General features: G+C 38.2%; 1 long non-coding RNA gene across 1 annotated transcript; it reads right to left on the bottom strand.

The window, feature by feature from the left end:
* On the bottom strand, positions 1–24,749 carry LOC103879307. Its single transcript, XR_001896607.3, has 2 exons — positions 24,471–24,749; positions 1–1,124 (listed from the first exon to the last, which is right to left on the bottom strand). It is a non-coding gene; the product is annotated as an uncharacterized LOC103879307 (long non-coding RNA).
* Positions 24,750–25,674: the final 925 nt, after the last annotated feature.

The raw sequence follows: 25,674 nt of genomic DNA, 5'->3' as shown, positions 1-25,674 counted from the left end.
TTAGTAGTTTTGCCCATGGAGACTGATTTTATTTGGAACAGAGTATGGAACCACATGCCAAAAGAATTGTCAAAAATGATTAAGATCTTGGTGGAGAGTGTTTAAGAGGAGGCTAGTAGCTCCAACATACGTGCAAAATGGCAAAACAGTCATATATTTAATGGAACCAGGAAAAAAAGACAGCCTAAAAGAGGCTTCCTGAGAACCAGATTGACTCTGTGTTTCAGAAAGACCATTCACATGCTCTAGGTTGCACCCACTCAGGAGTAAGTAGAGAAAGACATGGGACAGTGTTGAAAGCATTCACGAAGCTGTACACAGACCCATCAACATAAGGTGGAAATCTAGTAATACAAGGCACTTAAATGTAACCTTTGACAAAACACTGAGTGAAAAATAAGCTGCACTAACCTAGCTACATAGGACTGTTTCAGTGCCGCTTCACCAGCTGGAAGCCTCTTTGGCCACTGGCTCCTCTGTTTGAGTTTTGCTCACGACAGCTGGGCTGGCTCCACGCACTCAGCCTGGCAGGCTGTGCTTGGTTCGTGCTACCAGCCCAGATCCCACACTTCCCCGCGGGTGAGCCCAGCATGGAGCCATGAGGGATGTGTAAGCGAGGGAGCACAGGGTCCGGCCACTACGCGAAGCCAGACGCACTGTCTTCTGCAGTGGGACGGGCAGCTCCAGGCACTGGCACAGGCATAAGCTCCAAGCGAGACTGTAGCTGGACCAACTGTGCCTCCAGTGTCTTCTGCCTTGGGTTCCGCTGTCTGGACTAGGGGAATGCAGTAGTGTCCGAAGATTCAGAGAGACCAGCAATGGTGGAGCCCCAAGAGGCGTTACACGGTTTCATATCTCTGGCTCGGGGAGTCCCAAGATCTGGGCGTCCAGAAGGGTCACAGCTCTTCTCTCCAAGTCTGGCAAATAGGAGTGTGTCACGGCCAGCAGCCAGGCAGGCAGGCCAGGAATGTGTTTTAGCTGGTTTGCGTCACAGCTCATTTGGTCCCACTGCCCCACTCAGGCCCATGGCTTCTGTGCTTTACCGGCCTTACCACTGCTTCCTGTCATGTGGAAGGGCTACAGTGTTACAGCTGTGTTCGTACCTATGGTTCTGGGTTCTTGTCCTGCATCCAAGAAGAATGGTGTTACATGACAACTGGAGAGTGAGCAAAGTAGAGAAGAGTCTTACTGAGCCACAGAACAGCTCTCTACAGGAGAGGAGACCCAAGATGGGTTGTCCCTACCCCAGGGTGAAGCCAGAAAGTCCCTAAGTGTGACTGAGTCTGGGGTTTCTATGGGTTCAGAATGGGGGTGTGCACGCTGATTGGTCCATGGGCAGGCCTGGAAAAAGCACCATTCAGTTGGCTAAAAGGCATCAAGGAAGTTCTCACTCTGGGTCACAGACTGCAACCAGAACTAGCAGCCCAGTTTTCAGACTTCAGACTGTCTTTGGCTTGAAAGTCGGGTTTCACTGGACACCTGCCCCTTTCTGCCTGGCGATTTGTCTTCCTTCTGCTGCTATCAGCAGGAGGAATTCTATGAAGTGAGAATAAAAATTAAATTACACCTATCCCCTCCAGTCTGGAAGACTGTGTGGATGCCCAAGACTTTGCAAGTTTAGAAGTGATCATAGAGCAAACATCCAAACCTCTATTTATAGGGAAATGTGGGGCAAAAATCAACTACCAGAGCTGTTTGTGTGGCCCTCGAGCCACACAAACATCCACTAGTGAAGAGTAAAAATCTAATGAGGTAAAGTAGCTTAACAACAACTTTTGACCAGTAAATGCTTATGTCAACCCACGGACAATTTCTAGGTAGCTGGAATAAATGACAGAGGGAGAGAAAAGGAAACAGAGCAGGTACATGAGAGGCGGAACACTGCAGGGGATGTACACTACAGAATTTGTATAGCCAAGCCTCCAGACAAATAGATAACCAAACAAAGAACATAAACAGCAACTTATAGGAAGACATCATTATCGAGTATTATTGCAATATTTTATCTAATATATCCAATTTTTAGCAGCAAGAAAAACTGAGGACATGTAAAGAAACAAAGTGTAACCCATGCACAGAAAAAACAAGCAAACAAACAACAACAACAAAAAACAGGTAATAGAATCTCCAAGTAGAATAAACTCAAGGACATTCACACCCAGACACATCATAGTCAACAGTGAAAGCCAAATAAATCAATACCAGAAGGAGATTTGATGAATTCGTGCATTTGTAGAAATTAAGTTGCTCAACTGCATTGCTCATCAGGTAAATTCAAATCAAAACTAAAATGACATACCACTTCCCAAACACTAGAATTGCTATAAGCAAAAAGACAATTTATAACAAGTATGCGCAATCCTCACCCTTTTCTGGTGGGAATGTGAAGTGGTACAGTAACTTTGGAAAACAGTCTGACAGGTCCCCAAATGATTAAACACAGAGGTATCATATTACCCAGCAATTTCACTTCTAACTATATAATCAAGAGACATTTGCACATGTCCACACAAAACCTGTACATAAATGTTTATGGCAGCATAAATTATAATGGCCAAAACTGTCATAACTCAAATGTTCATTAATCAATAAGTAAACAAATGTTGTATGTCCATACAATGAAATATCATTTAAATATAAAAAAGGAGTATCCTACCAATATTTGCAAAAACATGGATTAACAAAAGCCTTAAGCTAAATGAAAGAAGTCAGATACAAAAGGAAACATATGGCATAATTCCATTTATTTGAAACATCAAATAGGCAAATACATAAAGTCAGGATGTAAATTAGTAGCTGCTGGGAGGTGGAAGCAGGATAGAGAGTGACTACTTACTAATGTTTATAAGATTTCCTTTTGGAGATATGACAGTGTTCTAAAATGAGACTGTGATGATGATTGCACAACCTTGTGACTATAGGTAAGACATTGTACACTTTAATAGATGAATTCTAGGCTATATGAATCACATCTCAATAAACCCATTAAAGTTGAAAATAAGTCATTTCTGAAGTTCTATTTATCACTCTTTTATCATGCTTACAAATATGCTAAATTTTTCAAAACACTAAAATTAAATTTCTTTTTTTTTTTACTTTATTTATTTATTTATTATTATACTTTAAGTTCTAGGGTACAAGTGCATAACGTGCAGGTTTGTTACATATGTATATTTGTGCCATGTTGGTGTGCTGCACCCATCAACTCGTCAGCACCCATCAACTCGTTATTTACATCAGGTATAACTCCCAATGCAATCTCTCCCCCCTCCCCGCTCCGCATGATAGGCCCCGGTGTGTGATGTTCCCCTTCCTGAGTCCAAGTGATCTCACTGTTCAGTTCCCACCTATGAGTGAGAAACATGCGTACTGGTTTTCAATTCTGGTGATAGTTTCGTTAAGAATGATGGTCATTCGCATCCATGTCCCACAAGGATTGCCAAACTCATCCATTTGATACAGTATTCTCATGGTATAGGGTGCCACATTTTCTTAATCCAGTCTGTCACTGATGGACATTTGGGTTGATTCTAAGTTCTTTTACATAGAATAGTGCCACAATAAACATATGTGTGCATGTAAGTTCCTTATAGCAGCATGATTTATAACTTTCGGGTATATACCCAGTAATGGGATGATGGGTCATATGGCACATCTAGTTCTAGATCCTTGAGGAATCGCCCATACTGTTTTCCATATAATGGTTGAACTAGTTTTAAAATCCTACCAACAGTGTAAAAGTGTTCCCATTCAATAGACCTTCCAGTTCCTGTTTCCTGACTTTTAATGATTCCTATTCTAACTGGTGGAGATGTATCCATTGTATTCTTTGATTTGTATTTCTCTGATGGCCAGTGATGCTGAGTATTTTTTCATGTGTCTGTTGGTTGCATGAATGTCTTTTCAGAAACAACGCCTGCCATCTCTTTTGCCCACTTTTTGATGGAGTTGTTTGTTTTTCATGTAACTTTGTCTCGAAAGTTTTGTAGATTCTGGATATTAGCCCTTTGTCGATGAGTAGATTGCAAAAATTTTCTCCCATTCTGTGGCTGTCAATTCACTCTGATGGTAGCTTTGTTGCAGGCCTTTAGTTTAATTAGATCCCATTTTGTCAGAATTTTGGCTTTTTGTTGTTGCTGTTTTGTGTTTTAGACATGAAGTCCTTGCCCATGCCTATGTCCTGAATGGTATACCTAGGTTTTCTTAGGGTTTTATGGTATTAGGTCTAACATTTAAGTCTCTAATCCATCTTGAATTAATTTTCATATAAGGAGTAAGGAAGGATCCAGTTTCAGCTTTCTGCGGCTGTGAATTTTCCCCAGCACCATTTTAAATGGGGAATCCTTTCCCCATTTCTTGTTTCTGTCAGGTTTTGTCAAAGATCAGATGGCTGTAGGTATGTGGGTATTATTTCTGAGGACTCTGTTCTGTTCCATTAGTCTATATCTGTTTTGGTACCAGTACACCATGCTGTTTTGGTTACCGTAGCCTTGTGGTATAGTATGAAGTCATGTAGCGTGATACCTCCAGCTTTGTTCTTTTGACTTAGGATTGTCTTGGAGATCGCGGGCTCTTTTGGTTCCATATAGACTTCAGCAGTTTTTCCAATTCTGTGGAAAACTCATTGTTAGCTTGATGGGGATGGCATTGAATCTATAAATCACCTTGGGCGGTATGGCCATTTTCACAATATTGATTCTTCCTATCCATGAGCATGGTATGTTCTTCCATTTGTTTGTGTGCTCTTTTCTTTCACTGAGCAGTGGTTTTGTAGTTCTCCTTGAAGGGTCCTTTACATCCTTGTAGGTTGGATTCCTAGGTACTTTTATTCTCTTTGAAGCAGTGTGAATGGAAGTTCATTCATGATTTGGCTCTCTGTTTGTCTGTTACTGGTGTATAAGAATTAGCATTGATTTTTGCACATTAATTTTGTATCCTGAGATTTTGCTGGGGTGCTTATCCAGCTTAAGGAGATTTTTAGGCTGAGACAATGGGATTTTTCTAAATATACAATCATGTCATCTGCAAGAGGGACAATTTGACTTCTTCTTGTCTAACTGAATACCTTGATTTTCTTTCTCTTGCCTGATTGCCCTAGCCAAGAACTTCCAACACTATGTTGAATAGGAGTGGTGAGGGCATCCCTGTCTTAATGCCAGTTTTCAAAGGGAATTTTTCCAGTTTTGCCCATTCAGTATGATATTGGCTGTGGGTTTGTCATAAATAGCTCTTATTATTTTGGTACGTTTCATCAATACCGAATTTATTGAGGCGTTTTTAGCATGAAGGCTGAATTTTATCAAAGCCTTTTCTGCATCTATTGAGATAATCATGTGGTTCTTGTCTTTGGTTCTGTTTATATTCTGGATTATGTTTATTGATTTCGCGAGATGTTGAACCAGTCTTGCATCCCAGGGATGATGCCCATGATCATGGTGGATAAGCTTTTTGATGGGCTGCTGAATCTGGTTTGCACCAGTATTTTATTGAGGATTTTTGCATCGATGTTTACCAGGATCGCTTGGAATGCAAAATTCTTTTTGTACTGGCCATCTGCAGAATAACGACAATAAGATAGTTGAAACTCATATAAAACCAGTTGGGGAGGGACATTTTCTTTTTCCCGTAAGATGCGGGTGTTTAGAAGGGCTGCATCACTACTTACTTTCTAGGTAGAATTAAAGCTGTGAATTCCCATCTTGGATACCTGGTTGAGCGTAGTGCGTACTTTCCGCCAGTCCCATTCAGGATTCCGCTTGCTATGGACGATCATGAAGTGTCCGGAAATTATCCCATTCTTCGGTTGCAGTTTTTCGCGGGAACCGTTTATAAATATTCCGGTGTTGATTTTATTTCTGGGGTTGATGCGGCATTCACTCCGCCTCGAGAGGCACCCGTTAATCTTTTGAGTTCGCCTTCTTTCGCTTCGCGTGAACAACGCGCCAGCGACTCATCGATTTTCGGTGAACTCGCCAAAAGTTCATCTGGATGCTGATTTTTGGAGGTTTGTCTTCGTTCTCGTCAGTCGGTTATTGCCGCTTCGCGGCACTGAATCATGTTTATCACGCTTCTCCCGTTCTTTCGATTGCCGATGTTAAGGCCATCGATTTTCCGGATCTTTCCACTCGCGTTGTATGCAATTTCCTCCACTCGCTTTTAATGTGTTCCAAAGGATTCCTGGGTATAATTTATCTTTGGGCCTATTGGTTCAAAATTTATCCCTGGTGCACTGTTTATGCTGTTGATGATGGGGCAGAGGTTGTTCAGTTTCCATGTAGTTGAGTGGTTTGATTGAATTTCTTAGTCCTGAGTTCTGGATTTGATTGCACTGTGGTCTGAGAGAGACAGTTTGTTATAATTTCTGTTCTTGTACATTTTGCTGAGGGTGCTGGATTCCAATTATGTGGTCAATTTTGGAATAAGTGTGATGTGGTGCTGAGAGGAAGAATGTATATTCTGTTGATTTGGGGTGGAGAGTTCTACTTAGATGTCTATTAGGTCTGCTGCAGAGATGAGGTTCAATTCCTGGATATCCTTGTTAACTTTCTGTCTCGTTGATCTGTCCTAATGTTGACAGTGGAGTGTTGAAGTCTACATTTATTTATTGTATGGGAGTCTACGTCTCTTTGTAAGTCTCTGAGGACTTGCTTTATGAATAATGGGTGCTCCTGTGTTGAGTGCATATATATTTAGGATCATTAATCTTCCTGTTGAATTGATCCCTTTACAAATTTAATGTAATGGCCTTCTTTGTCTCTTTTGATCTTTGATGGTTTTAAAGTCTGTTTTGTCAGAGACTAGTATTGCAACCCCCTGCTTTTTTGTTCTCCATTTGCTTGGTAGATCTTCCTCCATCCCTTTATTTGAGCCTATGTATGGCTCTGTATGAGATGGGTCTCTGAACTCACAACAGACTGATGGGTCTTGACTCTTTTATCCAGTTTGCCAGTCTGTGTCTTTAGTTGGAGCATTTGATCCATTTACATTTTGAGTTAATATTGTTATGTGTGAACTTGATCCTGCCATTATGATATTAACTGGTTGTTTTAACTCGTTAGTTGAAATGCAGTGTCTTCCTAGCCTCGATGGTCTTTGTTTGGCATGTTTTGCAATGGCTGGTACCGGTTGTTCCTTTCCATGTTTAGTGCTTCCCTTCAGGGTCTCTTAAAGGCAAGGCCTGGTGGTGACAAAATCTCTAAGCATTGCTTATCTGTAAAGGATTTTATTTCTCTCTTTCACTTATGAAAAAGCTTAGTTTGGCTGGATATATGAAATTCTGGGTTGAAAATTCTTTTTCTTTAAGAATGTTGAATATTGGCTACTCTCTTCTGGCTTGGGAGGTTGCAGGAATCTGCTGTTAGTCTGATGGGCTTCTTTTGTGGGTAGCAACCTTTCTCTCTGGCTGCCCTTGAGATTTTTTTCCTTCATTTTCAACTTTGGAGGAATCTGGCAATTATGTGTCTTGGAGTTGCTTTTCTCGAGGGTATCTTTGTGGCATTCTCTGTATTTCCCTGGATTTGAATGTTGGCCTGCCCTACTAGGTTGGGGAAGTTCTCCTGGATGATATCCTGGGGAGTGTTTTCCAACTTGGTTCCATTCTCCCCCCTCACTTTCAGGCACCCCAATCAGACGTAGATTTGGTCTTTTTAATAATCCCATACTTCTTGCAGGCTTTGTTCATTTCTTTTCTTCTTTTTTCTTTTTGGTTTCTCTTCACCATTCATTTCATTCATTTTCATCCTCAATCAGCTATTACTCTTTCTTCCAGTTAGTCGAGTCAGTTACTGAAGCTTGTGCATTTATCCGCATTTCGTGTCATGGTTTTCATCTTTCATTTCGTTTATGACCTTCTGCATTAATTACTTTGGCTATCCAATTCTTCCACTTTTTTTCCGGGTGCAGTTTCTTTCCCGGCTGGGTACTAATTCCCCTCCTTTAGCTCAGAGTTTGATGGACTGAAACCCTTCTTCTCTCATCTTGTCAAAGTCATTCTCCGTCCAGCTTTTGATCCGTTGCTGGCGATGAGCTGCGGCTCTCTCCTTTGCCGGGGAGATGTGTGCTCTTACTTTTGAATTTCCAGCTTTTCTGCCCTGCTTTTTGCCCATCTTTGTGGTTTTATCTGCCTCTGGTCTTTGGTGATGGTGACTTTACTGATGGAGTTTTGGTGTAGGTGTCCTTCCTGTTTGATAGTTTTCCTTCTAACAGTCAGGACTCTCAGCTGTAGGTCTGTTGGAGATTGCTTGATGTCCACTCCAGTCCCTTTTTGCCTGGGTATCAGCAGCAGAGGCTGCAGAAGATAGAATACTGCTGAACAGTGAGTGTACCTGTCTGATTCTTGCTTTGGAAGCTTCCTCTCAGGGATGTACTCCACCCTGTGAGGTGTGGGGTGTCGGTCTGCCCCTAGTGGGGGATGTCTCCCAGTTAGGCTACTCAGGGGTCAGGGACCCACTTGAGCAGGCATTCTGTCCCTTCTCAGATCTCAACCTCCGTGTTGGGAGATCCACTGCTCTCTTCAAAGCTGTCAGACAGAGTTGTTTGCGTCTGCAAAGGTTTCTGCTCCTTTTTTTGTTGTTTAGCTGTGCCCTGTCCCCAGAGGTGCAGTCTACAGAGACAGGCAGCTTCCCTTGAGCTGCTATGAGCTCCACCCAGTTCAAGCTTCCCAGTGGCTTTGTTTACCTACTTAAGCCTCAGCAATGATGGGCGCCCCTCCCCCAGCCTCCCTGCTGCCTTGAGGTTATATCGCAGACTGCTGTGCTAGCAATGAGGGAGGCTCTGTGGGCGTGGGACCCTCCCGGCCAGGTGTGGGCTATAATCTCCTGGTGTGCCCATTAGCTTAAAGCGCAGTATTGGGGTGGGAGTTACCCGATTTTCCACGTGTTGTGTGTCTCAGTTCCCCTGGCTAGGAAAAGGGATTCCCTTCCCCCTTGCGCTTCCCAGGTGAGGCAATGCCTCGCCCTGCTTTAGCTCTTGCTGGTCGGGCTGCAGCAGCTGACCCGCACCGATTGTCCAGCACTCCCTAGTGAGATGACCCCAGTACCTCAGTTGAAAATGCAGAAATCACCGGTCTTCTGTGTCGCTCACGCTGGGAGTTGGAGACTGGAGCTGTCCCTATTTGGCCATCTTGCTCCGCCCGATTCTTTTTTTTTTTTTTTTTGACACAGTGTCTCTCTGTCACCCAGGTTGGAGTGCAGTGGTGGGATCTCGGCTCACTCCAAGCTCCGCCTCCCGCTCCGCCTCCCAGGTTCACACCATTCTCCTGCCTCAGCGTCCTGAGTAGCTGGGACCACAGGCGCCCACCACTGCGCCCGGCTAATCTTTTTTTGTATTTTTAGTAGAGACAGGGTTTCATCATGTTAGCCAGAATGGTCTTGATCTTCTGACCTTGTGATCCGCCCGCCTCGGCCTCCCAAAGTGCTGGGATTACAGGCATGAGCCACCACGGCCGGCCTAAAATTAAATTTCTGACACGTGCTGGATCTAAAATTAAATTTATATCCTTCATATATCAAGGGATATATGAAGACAGTCAATCCACAGTTCTGAAGAAGACATATGGCTCCTACATAAAATTTATCAAATTAGTTAATACGTATGTCATTTTTAAGCAATTTGATATTTTCATTTGGCAATTTTTATAAAACCTATCAAAATTTTACAAAAAGATAACGTTCATAGATCACAGGTGTCATATGAAATCAGTACATTGATATCTATCAAAGCTAATTTTTAGAGACATACGGAGAAAACTGCTTTCTAAAGCAATTTCATTATCTTATTTAAAAAAATAATTTTGCAAGCTTACTTTCCTGAAAAAGCAACTGCCACTTTGCTTTTAATACTTGGTGTACTTAGCTAAAAAAGACAAACTGGGATTTTACTATATGCTATGTTTTTCTAAATGTTAATGTTTACTCTTATGCTAGAGCATAGAAATTCTATGAAAAAGTTTGCTTATCGAATGTGTAAAATTTACCTGATGCATATTTTTGGAATCATAACTATTTGAGATAATTACGTATAATAATATACTTTGATTCCTAAATTAGGTAACCTGTCAAGAGTTCATACAATTTTTGAACATTTTCATATCTCAATTATGTAAAATAATTTCTGTTACTCAGTGTTCATATTCTCAGGATTAAAGGGCACTCTGAAAAAAATCTATGTAATACTTTTCTGCTCAATTGTATTTCTAAATGTTGACTTGCCACAAAGACTGTTAAACAATACTTTCTTTGTGATATTCAAGAGGAATTTACTAGTATGTGTTTTCTATAAAATAAACCGCTAAGATTCTGAGAGTTATGCTACAATAATTTTCATATAAAGGCACATATATTTATGTACTACCACATGATTGAAAGACGAAAATTTTTATGTTCTGCATATACAAATCCATTTCCCAATGTCTTTGTTGTTTTCAGAACTAAGAATTTAGTAAGCTTAATTGTGTTTCCCACAGAGAATTAAAATCAATTAAATCCTTTCTGTGAAATGAATAAAGGCAACATAAACACCTTTTGTTCAACGTTCAATCATGCAGAGAAATGGCACATTTAAGTGCCTGCATGTTGGAACCACTGTTATAGCCCAATATGTTAGCCAAAATTTAGTCTGATGTTTTAGAAATTAGTTAAGATTTGTCTCAATTTGTTGTACTTCCAAACATATTAAGAGAAGCAGTATTTTGCCCCAGTGGGCAAATACATAAAAATAGTCCAGTTAGAGAAACCTGAATGAGGAAAAGCAATGAAAATGAGAGAAGGCATGCTTCTTTTCAGGGAAATGGAAGTAGATGAGAATTCAAGAAACAAAGTTTCAGGGATACACAGACAGAAGATTAAACTTAAGCAATGGGCAAGAGCAGATTAAGAATACCAGGCCCTGTCATGTTAATTTTCATCCTGATATAATGGGAAGCCAATAAATTATTGTGAACAGGGATATCATATTACAAATTTTCTATTTAGAATAATTAGTATGACAAGAGATTTGAAAATATGAAAAAAGAAATGAAGCTTAAGACTGAAATATGGATATGGAAAATATGGATATATTAATAACCCAAGCAAGAGATGGCAAGGTCATGAATTATGGAGTGTTAAAAAAAGTTGACAGATTTTTAAGATCTAAAGTTAATATGACTTAGATATCATGGTAGTTTTGTTACTTGTGGCAGAGATCTGAGTTACCCTGTTACTGTCTGCCCATCTGTATGGGTCCGTGCAACTTCAGTCCTTGCCTCCTCAGAAGAAAGAATTCGACTGAGGGTCATCAAGTGGAAAAAGAGACCAAGGCAAGTTTGAGAGCAGGAGTGGAAGTTTATTAAAAACACTTTAGAATAGGAAAGAAAGGAAAGAACCCTTGGAAGAGATCTAAGTGGGCACCTGAAGGTCAAAGAGAGAAAAAGGAGCCCCTGTAACCTGATTCTGGAATCATGGGAAACGCTCCTCTCTTTCCCATGATTCTTCCCCTAGCGTTGGCTTTCCTCAGGAGCAGTGCTTTCCTTACTCTTCAGATTGAGCAGGCGCAGTGTCCTAAGAAAGTTATACGCATGCCCATCTGAGGCCTTTTTCCATTTTCCAGTGCCATGTGCCCCAGAACGTCATACTTCACTATTTGGCTCTTAACACTCATGCCCGAGAAGCTGCTGCTGCCTGGGGCTTGCATTCAATGAACCCTTTTAATACTAACAGGTGTGGACCATCAGGAGATGGTATCTCGGCCGGGCACAGTGTCTCATGCCTGTAACCCCAGCACTCTGGGAGGCCGAGGCGGGCGGATCACCTAAGGTTGGGAGTTCAAGACCAGCCTGACCAACATGGAGAAACCCCATCTCTACTCAAAATACAAAATTAGCGGGGCAAGGTGGTGCATGCCTGTAATTCCAGCTACTCAGGAGGCTGAGACAAGAGTATCACTTGAATCCAGGCGGCGGAGGTTGCCGGTGAGCTGAGATTGCACCATTGCACTCCAGTCTAGGTGACAAGAGCGAGACTCCGTCTCAAAAAAAAAAAAAAAAAAAATAGATTGTCTCTCCCTGGTGGCCGAATTAGCATTTTTAGAGAAACAATGTGATAATTGCTGAAACATCAACTGACATTTCTAGCGGGTGGGGGATAGCCCTCTCCTGCTCTGCTTATGCCTAACTACCTGTAACAGCTTCATTGACTCTAAATTGTCTTCCAAACTGAAAAGGACACTTAAGGTAATAGAATCTAGGTGAGATTACATGATATGATTTTTTGAGAGGAATATGTTGAACTTCAAGTGGAAATATCCAGTACGATTTGGGGAAAGAGTCTGCATTTCACTAAAGCAATCTGAATTGGAAGCATGTAATTATCAAATATGGGTAGCAGAAAAAGACATGTAAAGTAGACATTATCAAGTAGTAGAAAATAATAGATTCAAGTTAGTAAAATAAGAGAATTTAAAGTTTATGCTATCAATAACTTCCACATTCCCACCTCTCTGTCCCATCTTCTCGACACGTCAGTTGCTATAGTTGACTTCTCCTTCCTTGAAATTTTATCTTCATATGGCTTCGCCTCTGTGATACCTTTTTTTCTTGTTTTCTCCTATCTCGTGTACAGTCTCCTTTTCTACATTCTCTTTCTCTGTGACTGAAAAAGCCTAACGCTCAGTGTTCTGATCTGTTTTCTTCTAAAGCTATTTACTAAACAATGTCTTTACCCAACACATGCCCTCTCAATCTATTTATCATAGAGTAGTCGGTGATAGTTTTAAATATAATCCAGATATTATTCCTCTGCTTAAAATCTCCAGTGGCTTTCAAACACATTCATAGGGCAATGTAAGTACTTACATTGGCTCTGTGTTATCTGCCCTCCCAAAACAGGTTCACTAATAACCAGTCACAAGAAAATACTCTCACTGCATAAAGCACAGAGATCATCACTAGGCGAACTACCAGGAATAGGAGTCGAGCGCTTCCACCTACACCATCCTCCTCTGCAACGTTGCTAATACCTGAGTCTGGTGAGACAGAACACACTTACATGCCATAGGTTGTATGAGGCAAGTTTACGATGTGCACATGGCTGCAAGGGAAAAGGTAAGACGACTTGTTTGTGAGCCATTCCCCCAAGGCTCAAGAAAGCTGACTAGCACAGACAGTGCATGTGCCTCCACTTACACTACAGCTGAAGGACTCTGAAAGGCAGCCTACCCAATCTGGGTTATATGCCTTATGGGCCATATGACTTGCTGTGCAAAACTTTCAAGTACATCCTGCTTCCAGGGGAGAGAGAAACAAAACCTTGACTGATCTGGGCAGTTCCTTCCTGACTCAAAATGGTACATTCCTTAACATGGACAGGAACAAAGCTTGGGCTGTTTCAGGCAGTTCCTCCCTATCTCACACTGTTGTGTTTTCTAAGCACATGACTCACACTGACACGTCAGAGCCTTTTTACTTACTGTTTACACTGTCTACAGTGTGCCTCCTCCAGAAGGTCACAGAATATTTTGGAGCCTTAGGTTTCTCATCAAATGTCCCAAATAAGAGAAGTCTTCCATGCATATCATACTTTAAATAGCATCCTTATGCCACCAGTTCCTGAGTACTCATGTGCTCTACTTATATTTTCCTCTGTACAATGATCACGCAGGAAATATTATTTTCTCTCTCAGCCCACAATATGATCAACACATGAAGGCAGTGTTTCTGTTTAGTCCTTTGAAGAGTTCCTGGTATCTGACATTTATAGGTACTAAATTGATATTTCTTGAGTGACTAAACGAACAAATATAATTAAGTTCCAAGTATAGGGAGAAGATTCTGCAAAAGCAGCTGGAAAGTTACAACTCAAGATAAGGAGATAAATCTATCGGAGCTCATAGCTGCACAAATGAACACCCACTTTAACTTGTTTAAACAGAAAGTAATTTATTTAAGGACATCTGGTAACTCAAAGGATCTCCCAGAAGACCAGATTTTTAGTCTCAGAATTAGGAACTGCATAGTCCTCACCACACACTGTGGTGGTTCTCCAGTGGAAATTCCACAACTGGGCACAAACAGTCCAGAAGACACTGCTTACAATGGGAATTGGATAATAGATCCTTGGCATTGCTGCCCTAAGTCTTATATGAAGAATGGATTCCATGTGGTGCCCATGTCTTCACATTGTTGATTGTTACATCTAAATTTCACTTAAGTGTATCTAATTAGTGGAGCCCAAGTAGCAAGATAACATCTGTATGTACCGCAGTCAGGGAAAGTGAAATCTCTGATTTCTACACTGGAATGGCAGGCTTTATAAACTGAACTATTAGCACAATTAGGAAGAGTATTTGAATAGTGTTTGAGAACCCCTAGAGGAAAAATGAGGAGAGTGGAAACAAGTTTTAAAATTGCAATACAAAGGAGCTTGCTATCAAAGTAAAACATTAGGGGAAGCAGTTAATTCTTTCAAGCAATATTTATTGAATGCTTCCTAGCAAGAAATACCTGGACCCTACACTACAGTAGCTGGCAATGATGGGAAAGATTAACATCTAAGCAAATAATTGCCACCATGGAAAGTCTTTGCCAAGAGAATTATATTGTGCTGTAGTACCAAGTCTGTAAGGGGAAGGGGAAACTTTTTGGAGGAAATAATTTTAGCAGATCAATTAAAATTTTCTTCTCTTTTCTTTTCTTTTTTTTCTGTTAAGTGCGAAGCCAAAAAAGGGAAGGGGGGTTTAAGGAGAGGAAGCAGTGGTGAGATTTCACATAGATTTCGGGTACAAGAATCCATTTAAGTCCTGATAGTGGGGAAAATGTGGCAATTTTGAGTAAATGATAAAAACTCATTATGCCAGCATTTTGGGAGGCCAAAGCAGGCAGATAGTAAGGTCAGGAGTTCAAGACCAGCCTGACTAACATAATGAAATCCCTTCTCTACTAAAAATACAAAAATTAGCTGGGCGTGGTGACACGTGCCTGTTATCCCAGCTACTCAAGAGGCTAAGGCAGGAGAATTGCTTGAACCCAGGAGGCGTAGGTTGCAGTGAGCCAAGACCTCACCACTGCACTCCAGCCTGGGTGACAGAGTGAGACTCTGTCTCCAAACACACACACACACACACACACACACATGCACACACAAACACACACACACACAACGACTCATTATGTCTGATCGGGTTGAATTTTACAACTAAGATGGGCTTGATGCCTTTTTCCAGAGCAGTTCTGGAGAATAATCCATGTGGAATAATCCAATGTTTTAAAAATTAACCAGATAATAGTAGAGTGAAGAGAAAGTGGATCATTTATTCTAAAGGCTTGAATAATAAAAGAAGGGAAACTATAGTGAGACAAATGGTCAGACCGATTTTAAAAGAGTTTAATATGCTATGAGAAAAAAGCTGGGATTTTAATGTGATAAACACTAGAAAAGGAATGATGAATCCAAAATGATTATTGAAGCAAAAGCAAGATTAGGCCATACCTGGGTAGAATAATTTGCTTATGAATGAAAGGGGGATGACTCTTTGTGGAGATAAGGAAAATGAAACACGTTGATAAAAACCTTTGTCGAAACAATCTATTACTGAATAAAATGATGGAACTCGTGTCTACACATTACAGCATTTTCCATATAAAATTCATTTTCTGTCTTATACATAAGAGGTAGTCTAATACTTGTCTCCTATAGTGTGGGTTTTTATAGTAAAACAATGTTAATAAAAAGTTCTCCAAAATCAGTGATTTTTGTACTTTTAAGATTATTGGAAACTTGGGAAATTGTTAAAAATATAAACTTTCTGAGCCAGGCACAGTGGTGTGTGCCTGTAGTCCCAGCTACTCAGGGGACTGAGGCTGTCGTGGTGCTTGTGAATAGCCACTGCACTTTAGCCTGCGCATCATAGCAAGACTGCATCTCTAAAATATATAGAAATAAGCCTGAGCAACATAGGGAGACCCTGTCTCTTCAAAAAATAAAAAAATATATATTAGCTGAGGGTGGTGATGCTTGCCTATGATCCCAGCTAATCTGAAGGCTGAGATGGGAGAATTGTTTGAGCCTGGGAGGCCAAGCCTGCAGTAAGCTGTGATTATATCACTGCATTCCTGCTTGGGCAACAGAGTGAGACTGTGTGTGTATGTGTGTGTGTGTGTGTGTGTGTGTGTGTGTGTGTGTGTATGATATTTGGAAATTTTTATATATAATTCTTTATAATACTTTTATATAAATATATATAACTATATATAAATAATTATATATGACTATATTTAACTATATATACTTAAGATATATATACTTAAGATATATATAAATAGAGTACCACAGACTTAGTGTATGGCAAACCACAAATCCTGAGATCATGGAAATTTTCCAAACTAATTTCAGTTGAAATCTATTCAAATAAATGGACTGCAAAGCAAAAGATTGTGATGAGTTCCTTGAACAAAATCACACTGTGTTATGGACTGGAGGCCTATAGGCATAGTGCCGTCTCACTGTGTGTTTTTCTTAAGCACTATAAACATGCCAAAAGGCTGCTCTTAAAGGATGGTATATTTCCCTCTTGTTATATTCTAAAGGTGCTTTTGATTATCTTTCTAAAATGTATCCCCTTGATAGATACAGCTTCTAATATTGAGAATAAACTGTGATTTATTGTTTTCCTTATGCCATATACCCTTTTATTTATCTCATCTCCTAATTTTCTTAACTGTTGTGAAAGCTTCACATATATCTCGTTGATGTATGAGGACACATCACATTATTTCTCCTGAGGTTATATTTTAGATTTTTAATCACTTTTTTTTTTTTTTTAAATTAATGGCAAACAAAGACAGATGAGTGGAGAGTAAAGGGGTTATTTGTACACATATTTTACTGCAATGGCCTAATTTTTTCCAAAGGTGATGCTCACCTCCAACTTGAGTTATTCATTAGTTTATTTAAAGTCCTATTTATTAGGCTAGGCACTATGGCTAATGCCTGTAATCCTAGCACTTCGGGAGACTGAGCTGGGGAGGATAACTTGAGCCCAAGTGTTTGAGAGCAGCCTGAACAACATAATGAGATTCCATCTCCACTAAAAAAATTTCAAAAGTAGCCAGGCGTGGTGGTGCTCATCTGTGTATATATATATACACACACACACACACACACACACACACAAAATTATATTCTAAGTCCTATGTGCATGACAACAGAATGCAAAGAAAAGTAAGGTAACTATCTATGCTCAAGAACTATACAGTATATGTACATTAGGGGAAGAAATTACAACTTATCGCTAAGAATTCTCAAAAATCATGAGAGAGAATTAGGGCATCTTATTCTATAACTCTTTAAAAATCTTGGTATTTAATCTATAGTCCTTAATCAACAATTCAACAATACAATAAATTATCATAATAATTCACTTCATGAATTTCATCAGAAATTGGAGGCATGGCTATGTTTTGGTTTGAAAGTGATATTTGGACGGCTTATGCCTGTAATCCCAGCGCTTTGGGAGGCTGAGCTGGGCAGATTGCCTGAGTCTAGGAGTTTAAGACCAGCCTGGGAAAAATGGTGAATCTTTGTCTCTCCAAAAAAATACAAAAACTAGCCTGGGCAACAGAGAGAAACCCTGTCTAAAAACCAACCAAACCAAACAAAAATATTTGATTCTAAAATTCATTTTTATAAAATTTTTTCTAATACTGAGTCAACTTACTCCACTTTTAAGAAACTTGACAAAAATAGACAAATAAGTTTTTACAACACATATAATTTTGTATTATATTCTAGTAATGTTAAGTATAATATATACTTTAAAATAATATTTTATACAAAATCCATTATGCGTGTGGAAGGATAATAAGAAATATATCGAAGGGTTAAAATGCAATAATGCATCTTAGTTGTGAATGTAACTGTCATATACTTTTTAAAATTATATGCAGCAGGATGCTTTAGAGAGTTACTTTTCTTTGAGAATTTATTTTTTTCACTTAAGGACATAATAAAATAATAATCATATATGAAGTATTTATTAATATCAAGCTTTTTTTAACTTTGTACCTTTTTATTCTTTTTGTTTTTTAATTATTTTATTATACTTTAAGTTCTAGGGTACATGTGCACAACATGCAGGTTTGTTACATATGTATACATGTGCCATGTTGGTGTGCTGCACCCATTAACTCGTCATTTACATTAGGTATATCTCCTAATGCTATCCCTCCCCCCTCCCCCCTCCCCGCAACAGGCACCTGGTAAGTGATGTTCCCCTTTCTGTGTTCAAGTGTTCTCATTGTTAAATTCCCACCTATGAGTGAGAACATGCGGTATTTGGTTTTCTGTTCTTGTGATAGTTTGCTGAGAATGATGGTTTCCAGCTGCATCCATGTCCCCACAAAGGACATGAACTCATCATTTTTATGGCTGCATAGTATTCCATGGTGTATATGTGCCACATTTTCTTAATCCAGTCTATCATTGTTAGACATTTGGGTTGGTTCCAAGTCTTTGCTGTTGTGAATAGTGCCACAATAAACATACGTGAGCATGTGTCTTTACAGCAGCATGATTTATAATCCTTTGGGTATATACCCAGTAATGGGATGGCTGGGTCAAATGATATTTCTAGTTCTACATCCCTGATGAATCACCACACTGTCTTCCACAATGGTTGAACTAGTTTACAGTCCCACCAACAGTGTAAAAGTGTTCCTATTTCTTCACATCCTCTCCAGCACCTGTTGTTTCCTGACTTTTTAATGATCGCCTTTCTAACTGGTGTGAGACAGTATCTCATTGTGGTTTTGATTTGCATTTCTCTGATGGCCAGTGATGATGAGCATTTTTTCATGTGTGTGTTGGCTGCATAAATGTCCTCTTTTGAGAACTGTCTGTTCATATACTTTGCCCACTTTTTGATGGGGTTGTTTGTTTTTTTTCTTGTAAATTTTTTTGAGTTCTTTGTAGATTCTGGATATTAGCCCTTTGTCAGATGAGTAGATTGCAAAAATTTTCTCCCATTCTGTAGGTTGCCTGTTCACCCTGATGGTAGTTTCTTTTGTTGTGCAGAAGCTCTTTAGTTTAATTAGATGCCATTTGCCAATTTTGGCTTTTGTTGCCGTTGCTTTTGGTGTTTTAGACATGAAGTCCTTACCCATGCCTATGTCCTGAATGGTATTGCCTAGGTTTTCTTCTAGGGTTTTTATGGTTTTAGGTCTAATATTTAAGTCTTTAATCAATCTTGAATTAATTTTTGTATCAGGTGTAAGGAAAGGATCCAGTTTCAGCTTTCAACATATGGCTAGCCAGTTTTCCCCAGCACCATTTGTTAAATAGGGAATCCTTTCCCCATTTCTTGTTTTTGTCAGTTCTGTCAAAGATCAGATAGTTGTAGATGGGTAGTATTTTTTCTGAGGGCTCTGTTCTGTTCCACTGGTCTATATCTCTGTTTTGGTATCAGTACCATGCTGTTTTGGTTACTGTAGCCTTGTAGTATAGTTTGAAGTCAGGTAGCGTTGCAGTCGCATGGCCTATTGGATAAAGTGTATGATTCTGGATCAGGAGATTGAGGGTTTGAGTCTTCGTGGTGGTATCCTTGCTATTTTCAGGAAATATCAACCTTTTAAAACCATTTCCAAAATGCCAAGTTTTCCTATAACTTGCATAATAAATACTTTTATATTTTTATTTAAAATATGCATTTATTTTTTCAGTATGATCTTCTATCATAATAACATTAAAATATTAATTTTTAATATATATTATATTAGTTCAGCAAATACTATAGGCACTTATAAATTTGATTATTGTGTACTGTTGACCATTCTTTATGTAGGAATTGTATTAGCATGTTATTTCTCAGATTTAATAGATACAGTCTTTGTATCAATCTTTGTCCTTTGAGAATGTGTTCATTTTCTGTTTCCATTGTTCCTTTCCTGATTGGGAACCTCTTAGCTTACTATCTGCTAGGCTTTACATATATAGATACAGTCTGTGGTAATATGTAATAAAAAATATGGAATACCTTGAAATTGAAAATATATGTAAATATTTTATTTAGGATTACATGTGACATTGAATGAAAGTGAATATAAAACTAATGTCTAAATAATTATAGTACAGTAATGTACATTAAAATATATCACCAGCCTTGAAATTCACTACAATGGAAATAAGACATATGCAAATATTGTCATTACTAAAAATCACCATGGGTATTGTGACAGCATTAATACCACAGAAGTGAATGGGATTGGCTACATATTAAGTTAAGTCAAAGTGAACCTTTTCATAAGATATTGCAATTAAAATATTTTATTAACATTTCTGTGTTTGAGAAAAGAGTGTTCTATAATTATGACAGATGAGGTTGAGCTTTCAAAGTGTGTTGCATAGGTAGGTAAACAGATTTAATATTTTGAGTAAAATTATAAACAAAGGTGTTGTGTACTGTACAACTATGCCAGGAAAGGACATATAATTCACAACACTTCTTTTTCATCTTTTCTCATATATGTGTATGTGTGAGAGAGAGAGTGCCTCTGTACGTTCTTGCATGCTACAAAAAGAACTTGTTTGAGTGTCTGAGGAATATTACTTGCCTCTTTTACCAGTAAGCAAACTTTAAAATGTTGGCTTTATTAATTTTATCTCAAACATTGCTTTGCTCTTTATCTCTTGCAATGACTGCTTATATCTAGCAAGATCTTTATAAAGTTGAAAGGTGAAGACTTCACCTTTTGACTTTACAATACAGCAGGTCATTTCTAAGAGACCCATATTTATCATCAAAATGCTGCTTTTATGGTTTGAATGGGATCCTTGACTATTCTTTGTATTCATTTTGGCTGTATGTGGTAAGCAACTATTCAATGGAAGAGGAAGACAATAACACAAAAGAAGACGTGTGTCTAACTTCAGTAAACATTGTTCTTTGTGTTAATGCTAGTGAAATTTCAAGGTCTATTCCACAATGCTCGCCCAGTGCTAGAGTCACCAAAAGAAAACACAGTGAAAAACCAGTGTAGTATGCAGTCACTATCTCCTGCAATAGACAATACTATTTGTAGTAATGTAAATATAGGCAGTTTCTTTTCTCCTTATTTCTATTAATTTCTACCTTCAACTAGACCTGAATTCTAAATATTTTAACACTTCCCTACTCCATAATTAGCTCTTGCCACAGCAACTTAAATGTGAGGAATGGCACTTTTCTCTCCTTCACTAATATTTCCCATATTGCCACTATTTAGAGATTTCATCATATTGCTGAGAGTAAAAATTATCCCATTGTGACAGATGGGAAAAATAAAGCTGAAAATGTTACATATTGGCTTCAGTTGGTAGTTAGAACAAGAGCTCAGAAACTCAGGCATTCACTCCCAATCTGTAAAACTCAGTAGGCCAAAGGAGTAGTATTTTGGATTTTTTTGTTGTTTCTTGTTTTACAAGTTGCTATTTTAAACAATCCCAAAGTTCACATCTGGCATGCCGGAATGAGGTCTTTAAAGTGTTCATTTCACTGCGTGAACCTTCAGCTGTTATCTTTGAATAGAATACAGTACATGTCTTGAGGAAGGAAAAAGCTTCTGAACCACAACAACCCTGAGTGAAAGGCTTTGGCACTACCCGCCAGTGTTAATTCCACTTTATTTCAAAGGCTATCCTGGTGAGAAAATTTTAAAAAGAAAAAAAAAAAAACACAAAAAGAAATATCTTAAGACTACAATCTGTCACTCTTTATGAAACATCCAAGAAAGTAGGCTTCAAAACTCTAGGAAAGATTATCTATGTTCATAAAATCCTGAATCACTTCCAAAGGTGCATCCTAGTTACTAACACTACTGTTCTAAAATTTTCCCTCTAGTCTACTCAGTAAAATTTCATGTAGTAGCATTCTTAGGAATTTGTCATAGTAACAGACAGACCAAAAAAAAAAAAAAAAAGAAACAAATAAAAGAAAAGATGTATTTTCAAGAAATATTTGTTAATTAAAATCAATAACTTTAACTTTGAAAAAGATGCTAAAATCCCATAATATTATTAGAGTGTACCCTTTTGGGAGATATCGTGATTAGTTTAATGTAATCTATTTCTACAATTTCTTCTTAACGATTTTAATCCCTTGGTGACAGGTGAAGAAATGTGAATCTTCAAGAATGTCAACAGAGATCCATTTTAATAAATGTAAATGACTGGATAAAAAGAGGAAAAAATTACACAAAAGATAATTTTTACACTTCTTTACCAAGCATATCTTTCATAATTATGGACTATGTCATCATGCACCTTCAAAAATGCTAAATCATTTTACTTGTGGGAGTCAAAGGTGGGCAGAGAAGATACATCTCTAAACTTGGCTATGTGTTGTGCAGGGTAAATGCCAGATGGTATATACAAAGAAAGTGGTTAAAACTAACAGTGTTTTTGCTGTTGTCCATGTGTCAAAGAGAAGAAAGTGGTCTAGCATAGAGATAATTTCTCAAGAATTCTGTGGCCCATGTAATGAGGTTGATAATGGGGTGAGACTGGAGAGAATTACCCATAGCATACTGTATATGCCCTCAAGAAACCTAGATCATTTGCCTTTTAGTAAACATTTCATTATATCAAGGAATATTTAGTAGAAATAGATTTGAAAAATTTGCTCTCAGAAGTTGTTAGTAAGACTAACAATGAAGAATCTCCAGGAGGTTATGGGGTTAGCAAAGAGCATGCATTTATCTGCTAAATGAATCATTAATGCACCCCTGAAACACTGGGAATGGAGGGGAAATTGATGTGATAATAAACACTAAAGAGCTTCACAAAGGCACCCTGTAGATTTATCTTTTTTTTTCCTTGATAGAAGAAACCAAGAAGTCATAAGAAAAGTAACTTAATTAGACAGTGACATCTTTTTTACCTAAGTCAATGAGAGAGTGGGTACTAAGAAAGGCAGAGAAAAACAAGCAAGACTCACAAACCACGTGTTATAGACGAGCCTGTGTTAAAAATGTGTGAGCTAATTGAAGAATGTGTCTTCTGAGTTTCTATTGCCTCTATTCCAGTTATCTAAATTTGCATTACACTCTATATCCGAAGATAGATAGATATGTGTGTGTGTGTATTCACTTTACAGTGACAACATAATAACATCAGTAAATCTGTAGTTTGTAAATGTGAGAAAAGTTTTTCCCTCTAAGAATAATGGTTTAATTTGTTCTATTACTTAGGTTTCATTTACAGGTGTTAGTGTACCACAATGAATCATGTATATTGATGTTTTTGTTTGTGTTTATACTTTAAATATTACTTGAATATCAACCTCCTAATGACAACAATCATTTCATTCACTTCCTAGGTATTTTGAAGGTAATAAGTGGCAATACACTGCTTGAGAAATGTATGAATTTGTTATTTATTGAAAAAAAAATTAAAAACTTAGAAATCCATGTAGACAAGTATATACATTACTAATAGGGTTTGATTGTTTTATTACATAGTAGCTACCATTCTAATTCATTATATATTTACTTAATGCTTACCTTAATCTGCCTAGTTTTCGGCACTTTGAACATAAGACAATAATAAGATGTCTATGTTGTAAGCCTGTATCCCACGTTAGAAAAGGAGGTCTGCATTCAGGGAATCCTCTCTTCTGAAATTTTAGACTATATTTTAATGCTAGCCATTATCTTAAAACTTCTGTTCCTCTTATCATGAAGAGGTCATAACAAGATGTTATACATACTTCAGAACCAATTTATGGTTGAATATATGCTAGATCTAAAACATTATTGTTTATTACTTTGTAAAATACAGACAAGAACTCCCATAGAGGATAAAGAAAATTGGAATTCCTAATGTATAAACAAGTAGTAAGATGTGTATATATTTTTAAAGTAATAAATCAGAGTGAAAAACATTTTACTACTAAGAAAATAATTATAATTAAAGACTAGATCTCAGTTTCTCACAAAATATGTTTTAATCATTTATATAATTCAAGTGTATGCATTCATTAGGCCTCAGCAATTATAATTATAGCTAATATTTAGTGTTTTCCAACTACTTTATTTACACTGTCTCTTGAAACCTTTATCAAATTCCTATAATTATTTTTAAAATGTAATTAATTAATTTATTTATTTTGAGTCTTACTCCATCACCCAGGCTGGAGTGCAAGTGGCACAATCTCAGCTCACTGCAACCTCTGCCTCCTGGGTTGAAGCAATTCTCCTGCCTCAGCCTCCCCAGCAGCTGGGACTACAGGCGCGCCACCACACCCAGCTAATTTTTGTATTTTTTGTTTCACCATATTTGCCAGGCTGATCTCGAACTCCTGACCTTGTGATCACCCGCCTTGGCCTCCCAAAGTGCTGAGATTATAGGCATGAGCCACCACATCTGGCAATGTAATTATTACTAAATGCATTTCACAGATGGAGAAATTTAATTCTATAAAGTTTAAGTATCATCCAAAAAAACAGAGGTAGAAAGTTGTAAACATACTTTAACTTCAGATTTTTCTGATACCCGAAATCCTCTTTCATCATTGGGGTGGGTGTAGAGGTGAAGTTAAATCATGCAAAAAAAAAAAAAAAAAAGAGCAATGGCCCATCCTAAACAGGTAGTAAAGCTTCTCTGGGAGTCTTTGTTACCTGAGTCAAAAACAGCTAGACTTTGTTGCCCTCATAATTGTATCCATAGTGACTGCAAAGCTGGGCATGCAATAATAACTTTTGCATTAAATGAAAATGTTCACCTATTCCCAAGTCATTCCTGCATATTGAGTTTCAGAACCATGATCTTAGATCCACAAGCTATGTAAATAAGTATATAATATTTCCAATCACAATTACAACTATAAGAGATAAAATTGGAAATCTACATATTACTTTTTCTAAAAAAATATGATATTAATATTTTAATAGCCCAAAATAAGCAATAGTATTCTCATTGACATTTTTATTTTCAATAGATATTTCTTCTATCTTGTGAGAATATAGATTTCTTCAAGTGGGTATCAATAAAATGATTTTCAATTCAAGTAAAAAATATTTTTATCTCCCAAGATAAAGAGAGTTCATATTCTATATAGTTTCGATGAAAATAGGCAGAAAAATATTTATAAACAGAGAAAATTGGTAGAAATAGCACAGTGATCACTCACACAGCACTAATGACTTTGTAACTTCAGTATATTCTACAGCAAAAGCAGAGGGTCTCACCCATAATGAGAACGAAAGTTGAAAATTTATCAGAAAATAGGAATGCATTAATTGTCAAAACATTTCAAAGACAGAGAAAAGATGGAAACTATCATCATCCCGGAGAGTTATTTAAAACCAAAAATAAATAAATTCTTACCTATATTTGCTACAATGATGGTAAAATATTACTGATATTACTGAAAGAAAGGAGTTCCCTGATCCCGTGATGGGACTTGCAACAGGGGTGTGGCTTGTTTGTTTAGCTGCCATAGGTTCAAACCCCTTATCGGAGGGGGGCCTGCAGACACGCAGGTGCAGGAGCCAGGGCTCTGACCCCATGGTAACATCTAAGGTTGTGTTATAGTTAATGCTTTTTTAGCAGTTGCCATCAGTAGATGGCTAAGTGTTAAACCAGCTCAATAGAGAGTCAGGGTGACAGCCTTTTACACTCTGCCCTCTTGGTACCTGAATCTTTGTCTGGCATACAGGAAGAATCAGGTCAC

This window comes from Papio anubis, chromosome 15 (genome assembly GCF_008728515.1).
Source record: "Papio anubis isolate 15944 chromosome 15, Panubis1.0, whole genome shotgun sequence".
NCBI classification, from domain to species: Eukaryota; Metazoa; Chordata; class Mammalia; order Primates; family Cercopithecidae; genus Papio; species Papio anubis.
The sequence above is the reverse complement of the archived record's forward strand: the minus strand, read 5'-3'. Positions and strand labels throughout refer to the sequence as shown.